The 10,930-nt window shown below is 34.1% G+C and overlaps 1 pseudogene; it reads left to right on the top strand.

Annotated features, from left to right (window-relative positions):
* Nucleotides 1–276: 276 nt before the first annotated feature.
* On the top strand, nucleotides 277–1,774 carry LOC135231684 (olfactory receptor 4A5-like; annotated as a pseudogene).
* The last annotated feature ends 9,156 nt before the right edge of the window (nucleotides 1,775–10,930 follow it).

Raw genomic sequence — 10,930 nt, 5'->3', positions numbered from 1 at the left:
TTATCTGATACATTTCAAATTCCAGACTCTTCAAATTTAATGAGAGATTCATAAAGACTGAACAACCTTAGAGGCAGGAAGGACAGTACTTCTAATAGTGGAATATCATAATATTTAGTGAGATATTCCTGAAGAGGGGTTATTTTTGGTGCTATATAGTTCATATTGTGAAGGTACTCACCACAAATTTACCAACTCTAAATACTCATTCTATGTCAATTTATTTGTTTAGTGTTTATTTTCGACATCTGAGAAAAAGTTTCTTGAGGGCAGAAATCCTTTCCTTCTCTGTCATTGTTGACTTCGGTGCCAAGCACTCTCGTTTTTTAAAGAAGGATTTTTAAATGGATGAATGGCTCTTGTGCCTTTGACTGATTTTCTCTATACAAGACCAACTAAGATTTAGAGATAGAATCTCTTATTTGTAGGCTCAAAGCAGTCATCCGAGAAGGGCTAGAATTGTTAAGGGAAGACATATTGGGATCTTTGGAAGAGAAACTCAGTAGATATTTCTAAATGTTTATTATGGATAAGCCACCTTTGGAGATTAATAGTGAAGAAGTGCTCCATGACCTAATGGACATACTCATAATTGTCTTCATGATTTCATTACAGGTTTGTTCTCCTGAGTTCTCATCTCTGAAACAGGTCTTGTAGAAGAGTAAATGGGACACAATAACAATGTAACAGAATTTGTCCTCCTGGGACTCACTCAGGATCCTGAGGGCCAAAAAGTGTTATTTATCATGTTTTTGCTCATCTACATTGTGACAATGGTGGGCAACCTACTTATTGTCATGACTGTTATTGTCAGTCCCTCCCTGGGCTCTCCCATGTACTTCTTCCTTGCCTATCTGTCACTCGTGGATGGTGTTTATTGCACTACTGTTTCCCCCAAAATGACTGGACACTTACTCTATGATAAAAAGACTATTTCCTTCCCAGCTTGCATGGGCCAACTCTTTATACAAAACTTATTTGGCGGTGCTGAGGTCTTTCTTCTGGTGGCAATGGCCTATGACCGCTATGTGGCCATCTGTAAGCCACTGCATTACTTGACCATCATGAATTGACAGGTTTGCATTCTGTTGCTGGTGGTGGCCTGGGTTGGAGGTTTTTTGCACTCTGTAGTTCAACTTCTCTTTGTGTACAGCCTCCCCTTCTGTGGCCCCAATGTCATTGATCACTTCATTTGTGACATGTACCCGTTATTGGAACTTGCTTGCTCTGACACCTATTTTATAGGGCTCACTGTTCTTGCCAATGGAGGAGCTATCTGTATGGTAATTTTTATCCTTCTACTAATCTCGTATGGAGTCATCCTACGCTCTCTGAAGACTCACAGTCAGGAGGGGAGGCGCAAAGCCCTGTCTACCTGCAGCTCCCACATCACAGTGGTTGTCCTCTTCTTTGTTCCCTGTATTTTCATGTATGTTAGACCTGTTTCCAACTTTCCCAATGACAAATCTATAACGGTGGTTTATACAGTTATCACTCCCATGTTGAATCCTCTGATATACACCCTGAGAAATTCTGAGATGAAAAATGCTATGGAAAAAATCTGGAGTAGAAAGTTAACCACATGTAGAATAAGAATTTGCATCCACACTGAAAATATCATTGCTAGTTCTAAAGCAAGAAATAGGCAAAAATTATCATAATGAACAATTAAGTCAATTCAATGGATTCTCTAGGAATACTTCTCTTTACTGATACAAAGGCATCCAAAATGTAGAATAAATTATTCTTTGACATTACAGTTAAACGAATAGAGGCATTCTAGAGCCTGGATAAATGGCATAAGTATTTTTCCTGTTATAAAAAAAAATAAAACTAAGCTCACATTATAATTTTATTTTTCTCAGTATATACTGAAGCAGGACTTAGAAAAAATTATTTTTTTTCCTTTTAAAAACACAAAAAACAGATTACATTCAAAAATTTTCTATCATCCAAATTAATGAGAAAACAATTTGGTCAACACTTAGAACAAATTTTTGAGGCCAAGGGTGTGCTTTTAAAATTTTATGGTTCATTATTGTATGAGCACAACAGCTTTTTTTAGCTCCACTATGCATTTTGTGTTTAAGATTATTTCTGTTCCTCTGGGCAGTGTCTATATATTTACAATTCTCATATTTTAGTGGGACATGATATTGTGTTTGTTTTGAGACACCATCAGTGAACAATTTTGGTAGATAGGATGGGGTTGATGAAGAAAACTCATTCTAAGGCTTGATTAGAGGTCAGATACCACTCTCTCACTTTGGATTTAAAAATAACACTAATCTAAGTTATAAACATATTTATATTTTCCTCTTTAGTTATTATGTGCATTTTTTATGATTCTGAAAAGATTAGATAGAGCTTCTGTTTTTATCTTCATGAAATTGAAGATATGGAAAGAAATGTGTTATTTTGCATAAGCAGCATGTTTCCTAAAAGTTGTATTAAACTTAAATATTTTTTATGTAGAGAGACTTAGTGATGATCTGTTTTGGTAAAAACAAAATTTTGTTTTTTTCAATTTTATTTAAAAAAATTTTTTTTCTCAGCCTACAGCCCATCCAGAAACTGCCCAAAACCAGAAAGCAGAAAGAATTTTCTCAGTGTAATATGGAACATTATCTATGCTTAACAAGAGTTTACTTTTCTAACTAAAAGAAAGATTTTGGAACTTTTCTTATTTTTAAGTTTTAGTGTATAATTTTTCATCTATATCCAACAACATAGGCAATTCTTTATAAATCTTGTAGCCTCTTACCTAGAATATTATCAAAATCATTGAAACTACCTGATTGCGCCTCTCTAATGCCATTTTCCACCTCTTCTCAGAAGCAATCCCATTCCTAATCTTTTAATCATAGCTAAAAATAGTTTAACTCTGTATGTATCCATAAAGCATATTGTCTAGACTTTCTTATTCTAGTAGTTTCCTTATGGAATATTTGGTGTTGTCTATGTGTAGGATCATATCATCTGTGAATAGGGATAGTTTTACCAATTCATTTTCAATTTAGATGACATTATTTCTTTTTCTTGCCTTATTGCTCTAGCTAGGACTTCAAGCACTAGGTTAAATAGGGGTGGTGATAAAGGGCCTCCGTGTCTTGTTTGTGTCCTCAGGGGGAATGCTTTCAGCCTCTCTCCATTGAGAATGATGTTGGCTTTTGGTTTTGTATAGATGTCCTTTATTATGTTGAGGAATTTCTCTACTTTCCTATTTTATTGAGAGTTTTTATCAGGAGTAAGTGTTGGGTTTTATCAAATGTCAATTGTGTTATCATGCAATTTTTTTCTTTAGTCCTATTGGTATGATGGATTATGTTGATTGATTTTCTAATGTTGAACCATCCTTGTATACCCGGTATGAATCCCACTTGGTAGTAGTGTATTACTTTTTTTAATATGACAATGAATTCTATTGGCTAGAATTTTGCTAAGCATTTTTGCTTTTATGTACATGAGAAATAAAATTTGGTCTGTACTGTTATATATTTTAAATGTATGTGTTTTGCTGGCTTTGGTACCAGGGTTTCACTGGCTTTATAGAATGAATTTGGGAGGTTTCCTTCATTTCTGTGCTCTGAAATAGTTTGAATAAATAGCACTGGTGTGAGCTCTTCGCGAATATTTGGTAGAATTCTCCAGTGAAACTGTCCAGGCCAGGGCTTTTATTTATTGGGAGTTTTTTTTTTTTTTTTAACCCCATTCTATCTCTTCTCTTGTTAATGCATTTTTTAAATTTTCTATCTCAGTTTTTGTTCATTTAGGTAGGTAGTGTGTTTCTAGAAATTCGTCCATTTCCTCTAGTTTCTCAAATTTGTTGGAGTACAATTTTTCATAGTATTCTGTTCTGATCTTCTTTATTTTAGTTAGGTTTGTTGTAATGTCTCTTTTCTCATCTTCTTTGGGTTATTTGTTTCCTTTCCTGTTTTTCTTTTGTCAGCTTGTCCAATGGTTTGCTGAATTTTTTTTATCATTTCAAAGAACGAACTTTTGGTCTTGTTGATTCTTTCTATTTTTTTCTTTTTTCTGATATTTCATTTATTTCTGGTCTATACTATTTTTTTTCTTCTGTTGACTGTGTCCTCTTTTTGCTATTCCCTTTCTGTTTGTTCGAGTTGTAGAGCTAACATTTTGATTTTGGTGTTTTCTATTTTGATGTGTGCATTTATTGCTATAAATTGACCTCTGAACACTGCCTTTGCTGTTTCTCAAATGGTTCGGTATGATATGTTTACATTCTCATTTGATTCTAGGAATTTTTTGATTCCCTGTTTGATTTATTCTATTAGCCAGTGGTTTTTAAGCAAGATGTCATTCAGGTTTCAAGTATTTGATTTTTTCCCTTGCTATTATTCTTGTCGATGTCTACTTTTATGGTGTTGGGATTAGAGAGAATGTTTCCTATTATTTTGATGTTTTAGATTTTATCGAGGGTTTTTTTTTTGTCCTAAAATGTGGCCTATTCTCAAGAACGTTTCAAGTGCATTGGAAAAAATGCACACTTTGCTGCTGTTTGGTGGAGTGTTCTATATATGTCTATGAGGTCAAGTTCAGTGATCATGGCCTTTAGAGCTGTATTTTTGCTGTTTCTTTCTAGATGTTTTGTCCTTTATAGAGCGGTGTGTTGAAGTCTTCTACTATCATTGTGGAACTAAGTATTTCTCTTCTCCTTGCTCTTAGAGTTTGTTTTATGTATTTTGGAACCCTGTCATTGAGTGTATACATATTTGATTGTCATTTTAATCATTATATAATGTACTCCCTTGTCTTTACGATTGACTTTGCCTGAAAGTTTATTTTATCTGAGAGTAATATTGGCACTCCTACCCTTTTTGGTTACTGTTTGCTTGATATATTTTTTTTGTCTTTTTGTGTTTAGTATATTTATGTCATTTTGTCAATGATATGTCTCTTGTAGACAGTACACTGATGAATCTTTTTTTAAAAATTCATTCTGCCATCCTCTGTCTCTTTATGGATGCATTTAACCAATTTATATTCCGTGTAATTATTGATAGATGGGTATGAGTTTATTGCTGTCATACTGTGCTTTTCTTATGTTTTCTTTGTTCCTCCTACTTTCCTGTGCTGAGTTCCTTTTGTTTGTGGATTTTCTTTTCTTTTCTTTCATTGTTATAGATTTTGTGTTTACCGAGTCTTTATGTGTTTCTTCTTTTTTTTATTTGGATGGTTAGGTTTGTTAACTTTCTTTGTGGTTTCCTTGAAATTAACCCTTATCTTCCTAACTCTGAATCAGTTGCTCGTTACTTGATATTGCCTTAACATCGTTTCCATCCGAATGTTCTATACGTACCTCATTTATTCTCCTTTTTATTGTTTTGACATTGTCATCCTTTACTGATTGACGTTTCTGTTTTCCGTTCTGAGTCTTTAGCTTTGTTTTATTATTGAGAGTTCTTTACCTAGGTTGGTATCTAGCTGATACTGACCTATGTCCTAGTCTCTGGTTGTTGTCTGATGTTGGTTCTCTAAAAAAAATGTGTCACTTTAATATTCCTTGTAAGTTTGGTTTGTTTTTTTAGAATTCCCTGAATTTCTGTTCACCTGGATGAGAACTAATTTTGGTATTTTACTGGAGAGTTTTTGCAGGATATATTACTCTTGGTAGGTAGTTTTATTAATTCAAGGTTTTATACATGTCACCCCATCACCTTCTTGCCTGGATTATTCTTGCCAAGCAATTAGAGTTTAATCTTAGTTTTCCTCTTTGTAAGTGACTTTTTGTTTTTCTAGTGCTCCTTTCTGGATTCTTTCTTTGTCTTTGGTTTTGGCAAGTGTAATTATAATATATCATGGTGACTTTCTTTTGGAGTCCATCCTTTATGGTTCTTTGAGCTTATTGGATGGTCAGTTTTTCTTCTTTCATGCTATTTTGGAAGTTTTCTGTCAGCACATCTTCAACAATCTTCTCTGTGTTTTCCACTTTCTACCCCTCCTCTGGAAATCCAATCATGTGCAAATTTTTGCTCTTGATTGTGTCCCACATAATTCTTAATTTTTCTTCATTGTTTTCTCTAATTTTTCCTCAGAGTGGTGTCCATATATTTGTCTTCAATATCACTGATTCTGTCTTCTATTGTTTCAAATTTGCTTCCAAAGACTTCTATTGAGTTGTCTATTTCTGAACCTTTGGTATCTTTCTGATTTCTAGTTGCCTTTTTTGCATGATTTCTAATTGTTTTTTTATTGTGATGTTTTGTTCTTGTATTATTTTCCTGAATTATTCTATATTCTTGTCTGTGTTTTCTCTTCTTTTGGCTATGTTATCGTTGGTTTCATCTATTTCTTTTTTCATGATTTTGTGTATTTTTTCCTTTTTTTTTTTAATCTCCTTCCTAATGTCTTGGAAAGCTATATTAGTATTTTGAATTATCATGTAGTTCCACTGCCTTTTCTTCTACTGGAACTTTATCTGATTCTTTATTTTGGTCACTTGCTGGAACCATCTTGTCCTGCTCTCTCTGAGACATTAAGTTCTTATTTAACTTATTGATTGTATATTTGTTTGTTTCATCCTGTTTTTTTCTCTTTTGTTTTGATGTCAAAGTGGGTAGGTTGGGCTTGCTTGCTGCTTGCTTGTTGTGGGCGCAATAGCTCTCGCCACCTTGTCTGGTGGGCAGAGGAGCAGCAGGCAGGGTGAGCCCACTTCTTTCTACACTGATTTGGTGAGGTGGGTAAAGGTGGTCTGGGTGGGTGCTATTTGCCTTCTGATGTCCAGAAGTGTGGGAACATTCACAGCCCCTCACCAGATGGATGGGCTGTCAGATGGGTTGTGGTACAGGCTCACTTGCCACCACTCAGCTGTTGGTCGAGTGGTGGGAAGGCACGTGCAATGGGAGTCTGGAGTGGTGGTTTGCCTGAATGTCAGGGATGCTCTAGCCTTGGCAGCTGGGAGGGGGCCCAGGTAAAGGGGAGGAAGCAGCATATGGGGCAGAAGGGTGAGGTGTGAAAAAGCTTATTTTTCTGGTTATGAAGTGTTCTGTATCCTGTTGTGAGCTCCTTGGAGTTGCTTCCCGTCTTCCCTGTCTGGGGTCATTGTTGGGTGTGCTTTAAGATGGCAACACTGTTCCATATTATTTGACTGGGGACCTCCACTTCATGTCTCTCCTAGTTCCCTGTTTTCTGTCAATATCTTCTTGCATATAGCAATTGACCTAATTCCTTATCCCTTCATTTGATGGTTGAAGTTCCAGGATTGATGTTTGCATCTGTTTTCCTTAGTTTTTTGGGTCTTTTCTACAGAGAGATGGCGTGGTGCATCTGTCTAGGATGTAATATAGGCTGGATTCACATGATTCTTTTTTTAATATGGATATCCAGTTGTTCGAATACACATTCCTTGAAAGTCTTTCTCTTCCCTGTTGAATTTAATGAAACTTTGTTGAAAATACACGAGCATGTATGTGTGGCTCTATTTCTAGACTCTATGGTCAATTTTGTCCAACTATTTGTATAATTGTGCAACAGCATAACAGAGTATTAATTACATTTGTTTTGTAGTAAATCCTAAAATCATGTAGTGTTGTTCTACCATTTTTATTTTCAAGATTATTGTCGCTGCAGGACCTTTTCGTTTCAATATGTATTTTAGAATCTCTTTACTCATTTCTCCTGTTCTAGTTATGCATTGATGCATCACCAACTACCCTAAAACTTCGTGGCTTAAAAAACCATATATATATATATATATATATATATATATATATATATATATATATATATATATATTTATCTCACATTTTTTATCGGGTTAGAAACTTAGGCAGAACTTGACTGATCAATTTTGCTCCATATGGCATGGAGCTAGTTCAATGTTTGATATTCTACTAATGGCTGTACTTACAGTGGGGCTAATATAACTTCACTCATACGAATAGTGCTCTTGCAAGAATGGCTTGAAGACTGGGCTCTGGTGGAACCCTTTTCTTCTCCATATAGACCTACGTAGAGAAGATTTCTCCAGCGAGCTTGTTAAACTCCTAAAACGGATACTCATGCCTTTCAGAGGGAGAAGGCAGAAGCTGCCAGGCTAGGTAAGGGCTAACCTCCAAAAGGCTCAACATTCTGTCTTATTCTAGTATTCAACCAAGCATAGACTTGTCCAGATTGATAAGGGTGAAGAAATTGACAATATATCTTTGGGTTGTTGGTAATGTAACATGCAGAAAAGCATAAGATAGAAGATGTTGTGTTTACCTTTAGAAGTACAATTCTTACCACTTCAACTATGGTCACGATAACACACATACTCACACAGGCAAGGTACAATAGTCCTCGTCACCAGCATCTATCCCATCAGGGCATCAGCTTAAAGTTAAGGACCTTAATTTCTAAGTCCATATCAGGTATGGATGAGGATTGTTGGGTACAGTTCATTTTGTACAGCCCCTATATTATTGTTTTTCTGTATTTAGAGATACATGAACTGGAGTCATGTTCTCTCTTCCCCATGCATGACATACAATGGGAAAGAATGCAAGATAACCAGAATAGACAGTACTTTTCAAAAGAGTGGCAAGCAAAAGGCTATGGTCCTTCCTGTAGTCAATTGAATTACATTAATTTATTTCAAACATATATTCTTAAAATAAAACCTATTTTGCCATATTAGATTTTTTTAAAAATATATGGCTGTATTTGAATTGTTAAATAATATTTGAGAAATTTTGAGGCTATGCTGATGAATTTTTACAAAATCTCGTAACTCTGTTTTTTTTATCTTTGCTTAAGAGTTATGCTGTGTGTAGAAAATTAGTTTGAAATTATTTTAATTTTCTTTTGTCCCAAAAGGATTTTTTGCTGAAATGCTGAGTAGAATTCATTGATAAAGGTGTATGTGAATGGATTTTTTTTGGGGGGGGAGAAATTAAAGTATCATTTACTTTAATAGGTATCATGTTATTATGATTTTTAATTGTGCATTCAGCAAGTTATATTTTTCAAAGGTTTCCTCCACTTCTCAGTTGGCAAAACTATTGGCATATATTTATGCATAATATCATTTTATTATCCTTTTAAAATAAAAGAATCTGCAGTAATGGCACTTTTTTCTCTACCAAATCTCGCAGTTTGCTTTTCCTCTTATTTTTTTAAATTCATTTTGCTAGACACATTCACTTTATTAGTTTTGTCAAAAACCAACTCCTGGTTTTATATGATGGTGGCGTAGTGGTTAAGTGCTATGGCTGCTAATCAAGAGGTCGGCAGTTCAAATCCACCGGGTGCTCCTTGAAAACTCTATGGGGCAGTTCTACTCTGTCTTATAGGGTCGCTATGAGTCGGAATCGACTCGACAGCAGTGGGTTTTAGTTTCATATATTTTCTATGTTTAAATTAATTTCTATGTTAATGATTCTCTTAAATTTACAGTTTCAATTCTACAATATTTTCCATGTTTATTTTGTTCTTTCCTTTCTAGCTTCTTGAGATAGTAGCTACCTGATTTTTTTTTATAATCTTTCCTGTTTTCTAATACTTTCAATTAAAGCTATATATTTCTCTATAAGTGCTAAGCCACATCCAACAAATTTTAGTATTTTTTATTATATTACAGTAGATCATATATTCTCATTTTCATTGCAATTTTTCTTCAATCCATAGCTTATTAAGAACTGTGTTTTTTAATTTGTAAATAATTGGTGAGTGTATAGTTACTTTTTAAATCAAATTTTCTAGTTGAATGTTATCATTACACATATTTTTGTATGATATAAGTCCTCTGAAATGTATTGCAACTTGTTTGTGCTAGAATATTGTCTATTTTAGTGAATGTTCTACGAGGACTTTGTGATAAATAGAATAGTCCCACATTTCCTTTCTCTTCTCTATTGCCATACTATCACTTTACTTTTATCTTTATTGGTTATTATAAAGCTTTAGAGTCAGATGATCATTACCAGAATTTTATTCTACAAAGTATAACTTCCAGTTTTAGAATTACTATAGGAATTTGGGTTGACTTTTATAATCCAGTTTAAAGTTAAGAGATATTTGTATACATATTCTTCTTGCAGTATAAATTGCAGTGAATTTTTAATCATTTCCTTAAAATGAATTCCAAAATGGAATTTATATCTATAATTATATTCTAATATAAAAACATTAATTTATTCGGAATGAAATACAGGTAATTGTCAATTTAAGCACCCTTTTATGGATATTGGCTAATAAAATTTTATGAAATATTTAAAAAACTTAAGCTAAGTGTTTTGACTTTTAAATAGACACACCCGTGTGATTTTTGACAATAAAGATTTTTTACACAGGGAAATTATATAGTGGGGAACCATCGATGTATGTAGCAATTTTCTTTGCTGTCACGACTGAGTAGCCTGAAGGAGAACTGCGACATGCCACAGAATCCTTCAGCACACATTCTCAAGAGCAATTAAGATGGTTTGTGGGCTGCTAGTAACAAAGGTCTAAAAGAACTGTAACCTTAACAGGGTAGAGTTTTGATTTTCTGTCTATAAATGAAATACAGAGTAGGTGACTGAATTTATTTTCAAATGCTTATGGACACTGAATTCTTCTACTCAGCAATTATTAACGCTTGACTTCCATGTTATTTTATTTTTTTAAGTTTCTTTATTTTGGAGAAAGTATACTGAGCCAAAGATACATCTTTTTAATTTTTTTGCCATGTACATATCAGTGACATTAGTTACATTATTCAAATTCTGCTACCTTACTTGCTAGTTACCATGTCCACATTATTCTACTACCATTATCTTAAACTAACTGCTGCTTAAGTTTCCCATCCAATGTTTTGAGTTGCCATTTGTAAATATGATCTCACAGAGATCATTCTTTAAAAGCACACATGCTCAAAGCAGAGGTAATTTACTAATTAAAATGATCTATTCTGTGGTTCAAAGACTTCAGGGCATAGTTTTGGTTT

The sequence above is a fragment of the Loxodonta africana genome, chromosome 7 (assembly GCF_030014295.1).
Source record: "Loxodonta africana isolate mLoxAfr1 chromosome 7, mLoxAfr1.hap2, whole genome shotgun sequence".
Classification (NCBI taxonomy): Eukaryota; Metazoa; Chordata; class Mammalia; order Proboscidea; family Elephantidae; genus Loxodonta; species Loxodonta africana.
This window is presented reverse-complemented; position numbering and strand designations above follow the sequence as displayed.